This window comes from Rhinolophus hipposideros (genome assembly GCF_964194185.1).
Source record: "Rhinolophus hipposideros genome assembly, chromosome: X".
Classification (NCBI taxonomy): Eukaryota; Metazoa; Chordata; class Mammalia; order Chiroptera; family Rhinolophidae; genus Rhinolophus; species Rhinolophus hipposideros.
In genome coordinates this window covers 85,146,538-85,162,357 of record NC_138046.1, presented here as the reverse complement: position 1 = coordinate 85,162,357, position 15,820 = coordinate 85,146,538, and the positions used below count along the sequence as shown (strand labels likewise).

At 42.8% G+C, this 15,820-nt stretch overlaps 1 protein-coding gene across 15 annotated transcripts in view; it reads right to left on the bottom strand.

Moving 5' to 3' along the window:
• LOC308494350 (uncharacterized protein) overlaps positions 1 to 15,820 on the bottom strand; it is a 37,575-nt gene that overhangs the window by 12,705 nt on the left and 9,050 nt on the right. For 12 of the 15 annotated variants that reach the window (XR_013992913.1, XR_013992914.1, XM_081042086.1 and 9 more), the window contains 2 exons: positions 7,840 to 8,141; positions 7,565 to 7,735 (listed from right to left, as the gene is read on the bottom strand). The gene's annotated coding sequence lies outside the window, so the exon portion shown is untranslated. Of the gene's footprint in view, positions 1 to 6,975; positions 7,074 to 7,564; positions 7,736 to 7,839; positions 8,142 to 15,820 lie in introns of those variants that run through there. The other 3 variants (XR_013992915.1, XM_081042077.1, XM_081042078.1) reach the window with 1 other exon arrangement.

Genomic DNA, 15,820 nt, shown 5'->3' with positions numbered 1-15,820 from the left:
AAAGCATCTGTACAGCAAAATAAACCATCGACAAAAGAAAGAGGCAACCGATCGAATGGGAGAAGATATTTTGTAAACAACGCCACCGATGAGGGAACTCGTACAACTTAACAACAACCAAAAAAGAAACAATCCAACGTCTCCATAAGGGGATAATATCCAAAATGTATAAAGAAATTATACAACAACAGAAAAACACACAATGCAGTTAGCAAATGGTTAGAGACCCTGAAGACATGTTTCCAAAGAAGACGTGCAAAATGGTCAATAGACATATGAAAATATGCTCAACATCACTAATCATCAGTAATGCAAATAAAAAGTACGATGACATATCACCTCACCCCAGTTAGACTGGTTATCATCAATGAGACAAATAGTAACAAGTGCTGGAGAGGCTGTGGAGAAAATGAACCCTCATACACTGTTGGTGGGAATGCAGACTGGTGGAGCCACTATGGAAGGCAGTGTGGAGGTTCCTCAAAAAATTACGAATAGAATTACCATAGGACCCAGCAATCCCTCTCCTGGGTATCTATGCAAAAGACATATTGTGGGGGAAGAGTGTGATTAGGTTTGGGTAAGAGCGGTGATCTAATGTTTTCCAGACACTGCAAGGCACAGGTTCCAAGACAAATTGTTCAAAAGATATAGGGGTTGATAAACGTCATTTGGTATTTTTTGATGAAGAGTTAATGTGTCTTTTAGGGAGTTGGTCTAATAAAGAATAAAGTTGTTTTCAACTTTTATCTCTTTAGGCGAGATATTACTCGATTTGAAAAGTTATGTCGATGAAGCTAGTGGGAATAAAAACTCTTCTCAATTTACACAGAATCTCTGTGCATGTTTCTTTTCCACTGTTTTACATTGCTGATCAGTTTTGTCTGGGAAGTAGCACACGTAAGGGAAAGTCAGGAAGGGACAGAAATAAGAAAGTGCTTTTAATACTACATATATAAAACTTTGTTTTACGTAAAATTAATGATAACACTCAAACAAATCCAGAACTGAGACATGTAACATGAAAAAAGAGGAAGCACCGGGAAAAATCATAGAATACAACCACACTAAAATAACAGACAGGAACAAAGGGCAAAGAAACAATGTAGGCAACGAAACACTGTAGATATTATTTTGTGTAAACACAAAATAAAAATTAAAATTGAAATCGGAAATCCTCATATATCAATATAGTCACCCTAAATGTCAATGGAATGAACTCACCCATACAAAGGCACAGAGTAGCGGACTGATCAGAAAACGATCCCCAACCTTATGCTGCCTCCAAGAGACACATATCAGCTACAAGACAGATACAGTCTTAAACTGAAAGTGTGGAGAATGATACTCGAAATAAATGGTCGCCAGAGAAAATCAGGCGTAGTCATACTTATATGAGACAAAACAGGCTTCAGGATAAAAAAGTAACAAGAACAAAGATGGACGTTTCATCATGATAAACGGGACAATATAAGAAGACATACTTGTCAATATGTATACCCTTAATTGGCAAAGAACAAAATATACAAAGCAACTCCTAGCAGAACGAAAGGGAGAAATCACAAAAGCACAACTATAGTGGGGGACCCAAGAACAGCACTGGCAGGCTTGAAAAGATTATCCAAACAGAAAATCGGTGAGGAAATATCATCCTTAATGACAGATTAGACCAAATTAACATAATGGACATTTACAGAGCACTTCATCCTACAACACCAGGCAACACATTCTTTTCTAATGTGTATGGAACATTTTCAACCGTGGACCGTATGCTGGGACATAAAACTAGATTCACCAAATTTAAGAAGTTTGAAATCATAACAAGCAGATGCTCTGATCACAAGGCTTTGAAATTGGATATCAACCGTGAAAAGAAAGCAGGAAAAACCACAAATATGTGCAGATAAGCAACATGCTATTGAAGAATGACGGGGTCATGGAAGAAATACAAGGAGAGATCAAAAGATTCATACAAACAAATGAGAATGAAAATCGCCCTATCAAAATTACTGGGATGCCGCGAAAGCAGTAAAAAGAGGGAAATGTATATCACTACAGGCATATCTCAAGAAACAAGAAATATCCCAATACACAACCTAACATTATACCTTAAAACTGGAAAAAGTAGAACAAACAAAACACAAAGTCAGCAGAAGACATGGAAGAATGAAAGTTAGAGCAGAACTAAGCTAAATAGAGAAAAAAGACAAGGGAAAGAATAAATGCAAGAAAAAGCTAGTCCGTTGAAAACCTCAACAACTTTGGAAAACCCTTGGTTAGATACAGTTATGGTAAGTAGAGAAAAGACACAAATAAACAAAATCAGAAATGAAAGACGAGAGGTTAGCACAGGTACCACGGAAATACAAAGAATCATACAAGAATACCATGAAGGAATATATGCTACCAAATTGAATAACGTAGAAGAAATGGAAAGTTCTCAGAAACATGTAGCCTTCCTAGACTGAATCATGAAGAACTGGAAAATCTAAATGGAATGATCAACAGTAAGGAAATTGAATCAGTCATCCAAAACCTTCCCAAAAGCAAAAGGCCAGGACTTGATGGCTTTATGAGGGAATTCTACCAAACATTCAAAGAGGATCTAACATCTGTCCTCCTCAGACACTTCCAAAAATTTGGGAAGAACAGGCGATACTTCCTAACTCATTTTATGAGGCCAACATAGCCCTGATACCAAAATCTGGTGAGCATAACAGAAAAAATGAAAACTATGAAACAATATGTCGGATGAATACTGATGAAAAAAGCATCGTAAAATACTAGCAAATCGAATACAACAACACATTAAAAAGGTAATCCATCACGATTAAGTGGAGTTCATTCCGGGGGCACAAAGATGGTTCAGCATACCCAATTCTATCCATTTGATGTACTACATAAACAAAATAAACGATAAAAGCCATATACTTATATCAATAGATGCAGGAAAAGCATATTACAAGATATTGTGATTCCCCAAAAACAAGACCTAGCCGAATAATCAGTTCTAAAGCGTGTTTTTGAGACAAAATTAACATAAGACCTGGGCTTATTTTACTATAGTATAAGACCGGGTCTCCTTTTAGTAGAAGACTGGGTCTTATTTTACTATTATAAAAGACCAGGTCTTATATAATATAAAATATAAGACCGGGTCTTATATTACTTTTTGCTCCAAAAGACACGTTAGCGCTGACTGTCCACCTAGCTCTTATTCCTGGGGACAACACCCATTTAACATTAAAACACTTAAGAAAATAGCTATAGAAGGAAAATACCCTAAAACAATGAATTCCATATGTGACAAACCCTCAGCTAATTTCATAATTAACAGTGAAAAGATGAAGCCGTTTGTTCTACGTTCAGGAACAACACACGGCTGCCCCAATCACTGGTGTTATTCAATATAGTATTGGAAGTCCTCGCCAGAGCAATCACGCAACAGAAACAAATAAAAGGCATCCACATTGGGAATGAAGAAGTTAAGTTGTCAGTTTTGCAGATCACAGGATTCTTTATATAGAAAACCCTAAAGATACACCAAACAGCTATTACAAACAGTAAAGAAACACAATAAAGTTGCTGGCTACAATATCAATGTACAAAAACCCATAGCTTTCCTACATACTAACAATAAAAAATAAATGAAAAAGAAATCCTTTTGGAAGTGCCAGAAAAAGAATAAAATACCCAGGAACATACTTAACACATGATGTCAAGGACCTATACACTGGAAAGTATAAGACATTTCAAAAACAAAGTGAAGTTGACACAAAGAAAGGGAAAGACATTCCGTGTTCATGGATTGGAAGAATCAGCATAGTTAAAATGTCCTATTACCCAAAGCAACATACAGACTTAATGCAATCCGCCTCCAAGTTCCAGTGGCATTTTTTTAAACAAATAAAGAATAAATCATCAGATTTGTATGGAATCACAAAAGACCACGAATAGCCAAAGCAGCCCCCCAAATAATGAACAAGCCTGGAGGTATCACTCTCCTGACTTCAGCGTGTAGTACAAAGCGACAATGATCAAAACAGCATGGTATTGGCAGGAAACAGACACACAGAACAATGGCAGAGAATTGGAAAGCCAAAAATAAACCCACATAAACATGGGCAGACAAATTCTGACACATGAGCCAAAAAACGTACCATGGATTAAAAAAAGCCTCTTCAACAAATGGTGCTCGTAAATAGGAAAGCCACGTACAAAGGAGTGAAACTAGACTGTAATCTAAAAGTGGATCCAAGACCTCAACATAAGACCTGAAATAATAAATTGCATAGAAGAAAGCATAGGTACGAAACTTATGAACCTTGGATTCAAAGAGGATTTTATTAATTTGACTTCAAAGGCAAGGGAAGTCAACGCTAAAATAAATCAATGGGACTATAACGAACAAAAAAAAGTTCTGCATACCACAAGCACCATTAACAAAAGAAAGAGGCAACCATTCGAAAGAGAGAAGATATTTGGAAACCACACCTCTGATTAGAGGCTAATATCCAAAATATATTCAAATCACCGACACCTCAATAACAAAAATGATACTATCCAATGAAAAAATGGACAGGGAACCTGAACAGGGACTTCTCCCAAGAAGACACATAAAGCCCAAGAAATATATGTAATAATCCGCAATTTCACCAGCTATTAGGGAAATACAAATCAAAACCAAAAGGAGATACCACCTCACACCTGTTAGAATGGCTACCATCAACAACACAAATAACAAGTTTTGCAAAGGCTGTGCGGAAAATGGAACCCTCATAGACTGTTGATGTGTATGGAAATTGGTACGAGCACTATGGAAAACACTGTGGGGGTTACTAACAAAAAATAAGAATAGAATTACCATATGATGCCCCAATCCATCTACTGGGTATCAACCCCAAAAATATGAAAACATTTATCCATAAAGATAGGAGTATACGGACTCCGATGTTCATAGCAGCATTTGTTTCGGTGGCCAAGACACGGAAACAACCAACGTGTCCTTCGATAGTTGATTGGATAAAGAACACGTGGTATCTAGACACAATGGACTACTACTCTGCCATAAGAAAAGTTGAAATACTGCCATTTGTGACAGCAAGGAAGGATCTTGAGATTATTATGGTAAGCGAAATAAGTCAGACAGAAAAAGTCAAGAAGCATATGACTTCATTCATATGAGGGATACAAAACTGAAAGCAACAAAATGTGAAAGAAAGGAAGAAAGAAAGAAGGAAGGAGAGAGAGAGAGAGAGAGAGAGAGAGAGAGAGAGAGAGAGAGAGAGAGAGAGAGAGAGAGAGAAATAGAAAGAAAGAAAGAAGGAAAGAAAGAAAGAAAGAAAGAAAGAAAGAAAGAAAGAAAGAAAGAAAGAAAGAAAGAAAGAAAGAAAGAAAGAAAGAAAACTTATAGACAGACAACAGTTTACCTGTTATCAGAGGGTTTGGGGGGATGGGGATGGTAGAAGAGGGTAAAGGGGGTGAAATATATTGAAGAACTCACTCTGGGTGCTGAGCACACAATATCATATATGTATGTATTACAAATGTACACTTGAAACCTATGTAATTTTACTCACAGTTGACACCCCAATAAATTAAATTAAAAAATAAAAAACTGAAATAAATAAAAGATTTGTTATAAAAAAGAAAAAACCTGAGATCACCAAACCCTTTTTTGTCTAGGGAACAGATGTAAAATTGTATGACTTTGTAGGCCACGGGTAGTATTCATGGTGTACAGCTCTTTTAGGAAAATGATGCATTAAAAGATAAAAAGGATTCTTAGCTCAAAAGGATAGAGAAACAAGCCAAGGGCAGGATTTAGCCAGCAAGCCATACGTTTCCAGCCCGTGGGTTATATTTGAATCCAAATAGTTGAATATGAGTTTTCAACTCGCAATCCTAATAATAGCAATGGAGAGTGCCACTTCTATGAATGCAAGTGACGATTGACTTCTGCAATTACAACAGGTACTCAAAGTGGTTACCATCTGTGTCCACATTCTTCTGATTGCGATGAACTACTGCTTCAGCACAGATAACATCTCTTGAAATGCGTATATATATTTTTGGCACCCCAGTATTATCCTGTCTATTCTATTCCTGTGGAGAACACTGCCTGATACACATTATGGTAACGGAGAGGTTGTAGAGAACACACATTTTAAGAATCAGTTTTCAGACTTTGTCCTTGTGTTTCTGGAACCGGCTGTCTAACTTGATCAAACTTAAAGAAAGTAATGGCTCTGATCTCAGTGGGAAAGAGAGCAGGGAGAGTCACTGGATTTTATAGAGATATGCAAAATATCTGCATTGGATACGCTTAGTCAACCACTCATAGGAAGTAAGCAACTAACTGATCCTGAATGTGATACTTGGGAACATTGTTGAAAAAGTAAGGAATATACAGACACCGGTTGGTTTCTTGTAATGTCCCAGGAGAAAGTGGTAAAACAACAAGGTGACTTCCGGGATTTGAATTCCCAGCTCAAGAGCCAGCAAAAAACCCAAGTTCTTCTAGCTGTGCCCTGAAGGAGAACCTCATATCCGGTATCCACAGGGCTGAAATCGCTGAAAACCAAATGCAGATTCCTTCTGCAATTGGCTAACTTACAAAGCTTGCTGAAGTCCTATCCTTGTAAGGTGTCTACTATTAAAGCCAGGACAACTGATGTGGAAACAACTGGATCCTGTAAGTTGGAATGAACCTGGGGATATTCAGCCCCTAAATTCTGATGAGTTCTTTGGCAGTGGAAGGAGTCTCCCCAGCCCCCCAGCAATGAGTCTTCTCTGCCCAGTAGTGGTTTCCAGAACCTCAGTAGGACAGGCCTTTCCAAATCTATCTGAGGGATTAACCCTGCACTGTCTGAGGATATGGCGATGCACCCCCCACCCCCGTGCTTTAGATGACATGCAATACACTGCTAAGCATTCTCAGATCTCTCCCCCATCATTATTTGTCTTTGCCTGTACCTCCATCACCAGATGCTTCTCCCAGCAGGCCTCTGGAGGTGAGCTCAGAGTCGGACCCATGATGAGATGTGCTCAAATCCTCTGAACCTGAGAGGGGCTGCCCAGAAGGCAAAAGTGCAGGAATTCTTGAGGGCCAGAGAAACTCAGTGACCCAAAGGAACCACAGAGGATGGTCTCATCATAAATTCTAACTGGGAACGGAAGATCCTGGTAGGTAGTGGCGTACAAGGCCTAGAGCTTCTTTAGCAAAAGGCTAATCTGTACCTCAAGCGAGCACCATCCCTTGGTCTTATGTATCTAGGATAACGTACCTGTGAAATGTCAGAGTCGTTTTCTTTTACAGACCCTTCCCAGGAACGACAACAGGCACCAGGCCACAAATCCACGAAACTCCTCACCGTGATGATCTTGCCCAAATACCATCTCTGTTTACTGCTAATGACAAACGCTAAGGGTCCTGTACCCACCAATGTAAAGGAAGTATGTATCTCTCCATTGAACTTTCTGTCCAATCCCGGAATTTTCCCCGCTGTGTTTTCTCCCACCTCCCTCATTTGCCAGCAATGAATGTCACGTCACTTGTCCTCACCTTTTCTCCTTTGATTCTAAATGTATAAAACAAAATGCAACACTGCCATTCTCCAGAGCATTTTCTCCATCTGTTGATAGCTTGCTTCTGTGCACATGCTCCGTTTGGTTCAAATAAATTCCAAGACATTCCGAGAAAAAATTCCATAGGAATGGATGTTCTGACATTGACCTAATGTAGCGGAAGGGATTCAAGGGCAAAGGGGATTAGAATGTTAGAGTGGATTTGCCATTTAACAGCTCCACATGCAAACTGGGAGGGCACAGAACACATACCTTTCACCAACACGATGAGAAACACATGTGTGAGGAGGATCCCGGCATCCATCCTGGAAGCTCAATGTGATTGCTCTTCACTGTCGTATAGAACTTACAGTCGGACCGCAGCCACTCAGGAGGAAAAGCTACATGAACTTGGATCCCATAGCGGCAGTATGTGGACGCTGAGGAGGCCAGGGCAGCACTGAATGGCCACAGGCCAGGTGGGTGCGGTTCCCCTAATGCACAGCAGTCACAGCGCAATCGCAAGAGTCTGACTCCCACACACCGACCTTGTAGACGAGGTAACCGTGGTGATCCTAGGAGCGAAACACATAGAGGCCCACTAAGTTTTTCTGGGTCTATGTAAACAAAAAGTTCTAGATCAAATGAGCGAGTCTAATTCAGCTCACGGAAACACAGACTCACGGCCCACATTTAATTCCCAGACGTGACCCACTTTACAGGTGCCGAACCTCTTAATGTAAAGGAGGCCAGGCGCCCTTTCAGAATAATCCAGGGACACTAGTGGAAACTTATGCTGTACATCTTTCTTCCAACCTTCCCGGAGGAGAACTTTTACCATGGAACTCGACTTCGGTGGACAGGAATTCATCAGGATGAAATCCTAAATGTAGTAAGCAATTTGACATAGGTTCCCATAAGGCATGTCCCCTTTGCCTGAGGCAGTTATTTCGTGAGCCAGCTGTAAGGATGAATTCCTTGCTGGGAATGCTTGCATTGAACAAACCACTGAGTTCCTAAGGTGTGGGCAGGAAGACCAAGGTAAGGGTAGGAGAGGCGGGCTATCAGTCCATTGTGGCAAACGGGGAGTAAGCTGGAAATTAGAACCCAAGTCCATAGCCGGGAGATACCCTGATGGAAGAGTCAATTCTGTGTGTTGTGTCCACCCCATCTTGCAGCTTCTGACAGGAATCCTACAAGGAAGGCAGCTAGCCGATATCACAAATATAGGGGCGATCCTCAGCTCCATGTTAGGTTCTCCCATCAGAGAACAAGCACCTTTCCCTGGGCAAGTGACTTCGACAAAGCAGCAGATGGGATGTTTCCCTAGTTGATGGGCTCACGGAGGGGTGTCTTACATCTGGAAAGGTCCCAGAGTTCCAGTTCTCTTCACTGAGCCTCCTTGCAGGTCAGCACAGCTCCTGCTGAGGACAACACAGCCCAGAGCAGCAACATCAGGTTTCAGCACAGAGTCAGGCGGGCCATTTAGGATCTGTGCATTTCCCATTCCAAAGAAGCCACAGGCTTTGTTTGCAGCAGCAACGCAAGAGCTGCAAGGCCACACAGCACTTTCCCACGTCCAAGGGACAAGCCAGGCTATCTGAAGCCTCGTTTATCGCGTGGGTCTTAGAGCCCACATGGCCCAGTCAAAAATACACTCATACGCCCGACATCATCAGATAGCTGATGGACCACGTATCTAATTTCACAAGCGTTACCTAGAAACTGAAAACTGCTTCAAGAACCGAAATGTGTATCTCCATTTACACACTGCCTTTTTTTCTTGTCTCCCTTATTCCACAGTCAACCATGTGAGCAAAAACATGAGACATACAAACATATTACCATTTTAACATTCAGAGTTTATATTCCCATCTGCTCACCAGAGTCAAACAGCAAGGGAGGTGGATCCCATTCATACCTTTATTTTGTCGTTTCCCTGATGGGGACGATCCCTCTAGCATTTGTTAAATTAGAAGTATGTACCATTTGACAACAATTTTGCCGAACATCCAGATGCCATAGCCATGAAACAAAAAAGCCATTTGAAAATGCCTTTCTTTGGTGTTATCGCAATTCCAGGGTTAACGGCATGACTGCCCTTTGAGATCCCGAAAGGAATGCCAGTAGCAGACTTCAATAGCAGCAACAAAAGTGAAGAAGAGCCTTGGAAGGTGTTTTCTTTTTCTCCCTTGTGTTGTCTGTGGCTTTTCTCCAGCCCAGGAATTGATTTCATTTTCCCTCCCACTTAGAGGAAATAGAAACTCGCAATGTGAACATATGTTGCCCACCCAAATCTTACCTTTTTCAATCCTAAGGCCTTTTTCCATCCTGCCTAGAGAAGAGAACACAAACCAAAGCCATCAAGTCCCAGTGCTTTTCTCTCCCGTCCCACTGTCCAGTGTGGTGAAAGGAGCCAAGGAAAACAGTGATCTCAGTGTCCCACTGGTGAGTCTGTTATTTCCAATTTCCGTAAGTGACATACACTGAGCAAATGGTCTCAGGACAAGATAAAACAGTTTTGCTCTGAAAATCAACAGGTAATGAGCCAGTATCAGGAAAATCGCAGGCCCAAAGGGGGTCCATGTTCACCCCTCTGTTGGTGAAGCTGCCTGCAAAAGGGACAGGAGCCAAGAGGAGTGATGAGTGCAGGAACAGTCCCTGAGCAGGGGGAAGGCATGGGACCCTGAGCACAGGTGAGGGCTGGCTGCAGTCAGGAGCAGGTACGCTCAGGGGCAGCAGGGGATGCCAGGGGAGAAGCACCTCTACTCGGTTTGAGAAGCTCAGGGAACTCCCCCCTCATCGCTTCTGTGCTCTGCTGGAATTATTAGGAGAGGTCATTGGGATGGAAGCCGGGTCCCTGTGAGTAAGGCAGAGGTGTAGGAAGGTGACAGGCAAAGTGAGAAGCAGTGCTCTCCTGGTCTGGATTGAAGATAAACCCTTCAGTAAGAAGTCGGGTTTTCTCATCAAAGCTCAGGTACTGTCATGTAGGGTGTCATGCAGGATCTCAGCTCCTGCTCCTCAGCTAAGAACGCAGGACATGGTGAGGCCAAAAGGAACACCCACGGAGCCATAGATAGGGGAGTCTTACACTCTATGCTCCAAGGCGGCTGGGTTGTAGACACAGGAAGCAGGAGCCACATCATTTGCAACCTACTGTCCGCTTATCTGTCAACCAAACTCCCTTGCTGGCTGCAATCCGCAGTGCTAACTGCAATCCGCTTCTAGCTCAGCCACCATCTTCTTGCCCCCATTTTCTGCTAATGTAGCCAAGGCAGTTATTTTCCTGGCCAATGGCTCACTGGTTACAGCTGCCTGCCAACGAGTCACAGCTGATGGCCATCCAGTCACAGTCGATGCCCCTTTTCTACCCCAGTGAGCACCTTTCCACGTGGGGCCCAGAGCCTGGAAACTGCACTCCTGCCTCTGTCCCCACACCAGTGCTTGTCCATGAGCACCGGGATGGTCGGTTGCCCAGGAGAAAATCCCTAAGGAGACACTCCAGGGTTGATCCAGTCAGGCTCCTGGGCCATGAGGCCCTGGGGAGGGTTCCCTGGACTGAGGACTGACAGGAGGCAAGTGAGTGTGTCACCAGTAGTGGGAGATCACAGGCAGGTGGAGGTAGGGGGAGGGGTGATGGGGAACAAGGTCTGGGAGGATAGGAGGAAGAGCTGGGGTTGGCACTGTCCCTCAGTTGTAAGGGAGGGGCAGGTGGAGCAACTGGGTAACAAGTGACCCTGTCCCTCAACTGAAAGTTTGCCACAGGGACTGGAAGGAAAGTTCTACCAGATGTGGGATCCCAGACTGACACCAACCTAACAGGTCAGTGCGCAGGCCCAGAACCCATCAATGACACCACAGCTCCAGCCCTGTTGGGGCAGGAGTCCTGTGTATAAGAATGTGACAAGCTGTTCCTATGGTTTCAAGGGCGGGACTTAGGAAGAGGCCAGTTGGTTTTGGTACTCAGAAGTCTCTTGGGCTGAGGTTTGCTTTATCTGGCCTTTATTGGCATGAAGTCTTTACACAGCTTCTGTGGTGTTTTTCCAGAAAACTAGAGATAAAGGAGTTTATGTCAGGAATGTGCACGCTCAGTTTCTCTGGACATTAGATGGCACTGTGGCATCGTATAACTAGTCCCTACCCCGCCCTTCGTGTTTGAAAAAAACCACTCTGCCTCTCCTCTGCAATAAATGGCTGCTTCTCTGTAAGTCCCCCTGTGCCAGGCCTAAGGGTGGGAAAAAGGCTCCCTTCAGTAGCATCCCTACTGGAAACCAAGTGTCCAGGCTCCATAGAATCTTGTGTTTCTGCTGATCGGAACGTCTTGTCACCAGCTTTCCTCCATTTGTTTTCGGTTTTTATCCATGTATTCTCCACGTACCCTAGTCACTTCAAGCTCCCTGAGAATATTTGGAGGCCTCACAACTATAACAAAGCAATCACAGTCCCATCCCCCCAGGATGACCAGTATTGACTTGGGAAGAATTTCGTTACTGCTTTTCTGAAGTATAAAGGTGCACAGTAAACACTATGAGATTCATATGGCATAGTGACTTCACCAGATTTTATGAAAGTCAGAGCATCAGTTAGCTGTTCAAAACATCATTTGAAAACGCTTGAAAATGTTTAATTCATTTCTCCTGCTGAAAGTAGAAGTAGTAAAAAGAGTGAAAATATTGTATTTCGTAACCTGACATTGACAACAGAAAGAACCCAATTCCTTTCTCAAAGTGAAATAGCATCTTGCAACCTTCCCAAGGTCAGCAGCTACATTTTTGCCCGTCTGTTTCTTCGCTTAGAGTTCTATTTTCATTGTATGAAATTCATTTGTTTAGTCTGTCCTCTAGCATGCTTACCTTATGTTCCTTGTGGTGAGGGCCAACTGTCCCCTTCATCCTGCCCAGGGGCAGGGAGATTACAGAACCCACTCAGAAGAGAAGTCATACATTCACTCCTAATTTTGCTCTCAGGCGATAAAGGAAATTCTTCGATTTGCAGTCATTTGGGAAGGCAGAGAACAGACGACAGAAAAATTGAGAAATCCTCCACCACCCAATCACTTTCACCTCGTTTTGCCTATCAGCTTCAAGTTTACATCCTTGTAATAGTACAGGATGCAGTAAGGAACTCTGAAGTCTCAGTGGTTTACGTTAGGTAATTCATTTATCTTCTGGAAATTCCACTTTCTCTATCATCCACACATGCACCTTCCACATTTGCTACTTTGTGTTTCAAACATAAAAAAGAACGCCAAGACTAGTGTCTTACCTGGATTCCTACACGTTGATACACTTGCCACTTTCCTTTAACTAGGAACCCAGGCCAGTGCCTGTGTCATTGTATGCAGAGAGTACTGACAGTGCTTTAAGTGCCTGCTAGGTGACAGGTGAAAACTATGTCGCTACTCTTTCAAAAAGGCTTCTAAGAATTATTTCTGAGATTCAATATCCATGTCTATATTTAATTCCAGTGCATTTAATTTGTATCTTCCTCATGAAAAACAGAATACTGGAAATTCATATAAAGAGATTTAATTAACTTTAAAATGAGTACCTGAGAAAATGAGAAAACGAGACATGAGAATTTTCATAGACTACGAAGTTTCATGGACGTGAAGTTAATTCGCTAAGTCCATGTCTCCTTTGCTTGTTTTCTTTTCATGCTGATACCTACACCCCTTACCAAGGGCATCCATCATGTCCAAGCAAGAACTGCCCACTGGCCTGTGGAAACACATGATCCAGGCTACGGTCAGGGACAGGAGACCAAGAACACACTGCTCCTTCTCCCCACTACTTGACTCAATTCCTGGACCTTGTACATCCCTCTTCCTTCCTCTCTGAAATGAATGGGGTGATAATGAGCGGAGTTTATCATTACATAGCAGACATTGTAAATTAATTAAAACAGGCCCCACTTTTCCTTGCTTCAACCCTTGTCTCCTTGAATTTCCTTTCGCTTCTCTTCCACTGTGCTCCTGTGTTGGCACCTACTCTTACCCTCTATTCGGAACAAACAACAAGACGCACAAAAACAGCTCTCAAGCAACTTTTCTGAAGGCTGCTGGAATGAGATTTGCAGCAAGGGTCGGAGAAGCAGCAGAACCAATTCCCAGCCTCTCCAACCACACATTAGCAGCTGTTACAGAAACTGTAACCTAGGAACAGCGGTCATGGACCTCTCTTCTCCTTGCCCTGCACAGGGACCTCTGCTCTCCTTTCCGTCTACATGGGCTTCTCATGTCCTTTCCGTAGCCGTGGACCTTCCTTCTACACTCCCTGTACAGTCTCCAGTTCTGCTTCAGCTAAGAGTGGTCCCTGGTCTCAAGGTGACACACATTAGCTGGACGAAGCCTTTAACCTCCATTTGAATCACTTGACCTGGATTCTTTTCTCCCCAGGTGCTACCACTGGTTTGACCCTAATTTCCCAGCAGCAACAGGACAGAGTTCCACAGGGTCACTTCCATAAACGAAAGTCACCACTGGTCAATAGGAAGCATTTTCTCAGGCATCTACCAGTGTTCCCAATAGTGAGACTGCAGGGAAACGTGTGCCCTGAGTCATCATAGGGTTCAGGTTCTACAGACACCTGTGGCAGGGACCTAAGTCACAGAATCTTCTCATCTGATAATGGACATAATTATACTAACCTACCAGATAAGGTTTCTCTCATGAATGAGACGACAGTACCTACAGAGGGCTTAGTGCACTGCCTGACACACAGTATATACGCAAACGTCTTCGCCACATGATTTTGTAACAGGTCGGAGCACCAGCTCTGGAATCCTAACTTCCGGGGGAGTAAAGCGTTTTCCTACATCCTTAAATTTCAAACAATGGGTGTCTGTGTCAGAATAACGCAACAAAAGATGCCATTAGTTAGCAAATATGGCAATTATGATTTCCCATTTGGAAACGATCCTTCATGAAAAGCTCCCTAAACTGAAATAAAGGCTGCAATCCGTCTCGGTTTTGGTCTTTGATGCTGCTGCAGTCCATGCACTTATTAATTCAGGGTAATGTCTAGTGTATGAAGACGGTATCAAAAATATATCAGCTTTAAAGAGACATGTTTCTCTTTCTGATAATCTTTCTGTTACAACTAGGGCATGTATAGGTGCTTCACCGCGTTGGGGATCTAAGCTCTGGGTCACAATTAGCGTCTATCCCCTAAGGATGGGCCAGTTCATGTTTATAATTTCCCCCTTCTCCATTCTTCCTTTCCTGTCTGGGGGACTGGCATCAGCGGGAATATTACGGTATGTAGACCACGGATATGGAACTCTCCAGAAGAGGAAAGCTAACGTTTCCTAGAACGAATTCCAACACATGCCGAAAAAGCAGAGTTTTGACTGGGAGCAGGGGCCCTATCACCACCCCTTCCTTGGTTGGGACTCCATGTTCAACTAATAGCGCAGTGCAAGTGCCCTCCTTAAAATGGAACAAACAGCAGCTCAGAAAGCAAAGTAGCGCAGAGAGCAAAAACGGTAAGGCTGGTAGCCCAGGAACTGGAAGGGAGTTCCCCTGAGCCCTGACGCAAGGCCGTCCAGGAGACCGGAGTGGAAGAAAATACTAGGGAAGAACTGGGTGTCCCATAAGCAGGCATTTTTATTGTAAAGAAGTCACGATCAATGTGTTCAAACTTTTGTGGTCAGTACTGTTTAAAATGAAAATTATTCATTTTAAACTTATTCATTTATTCCTAAGGAACCTGGGACTTTAGTTATGTGAGGCTTGAGAGAAATGAATGTAAGAAGTCTTAAGTGGACTTAGTGAGAAAGACCACTGCGTTCAGATCAGGCTGGCTTCATACACGGTGCTGGCACCTGCCTTGTTCCCAATCCAATAGCAGGGCCGGCTATGGGCCCCTAAGGTCATGTTCAGTGTATTCTTTATACCCACATTTACAAAAGCTTTCTACATTTTACAACACCTCACCGTTACTTTTCTGTACAATGACGTTAAATATGAAAACGATTTTCAAACACGAAAAACTGACTTGAAACCCCAAGGAGGGAGAGGTCACGATGCAAAAATGAACGATTAAGTATACTGAAAATGCAGGCCTTTTGAAGAAAAATCTCTAAGGACATTTAGCGCAAAACACTAATAATGGCCTTGGCGGGGTGACAGGACTGTGGTTTGGGTCAGTCTTCAGTACATTCATCTGTCCTCCAAATTTTCTACCCTGACATGTGAGGGCGTTTCATCACTGAAGAAACTCTGGATACAGGCCCAGCCAAGGCCAAACCAGGT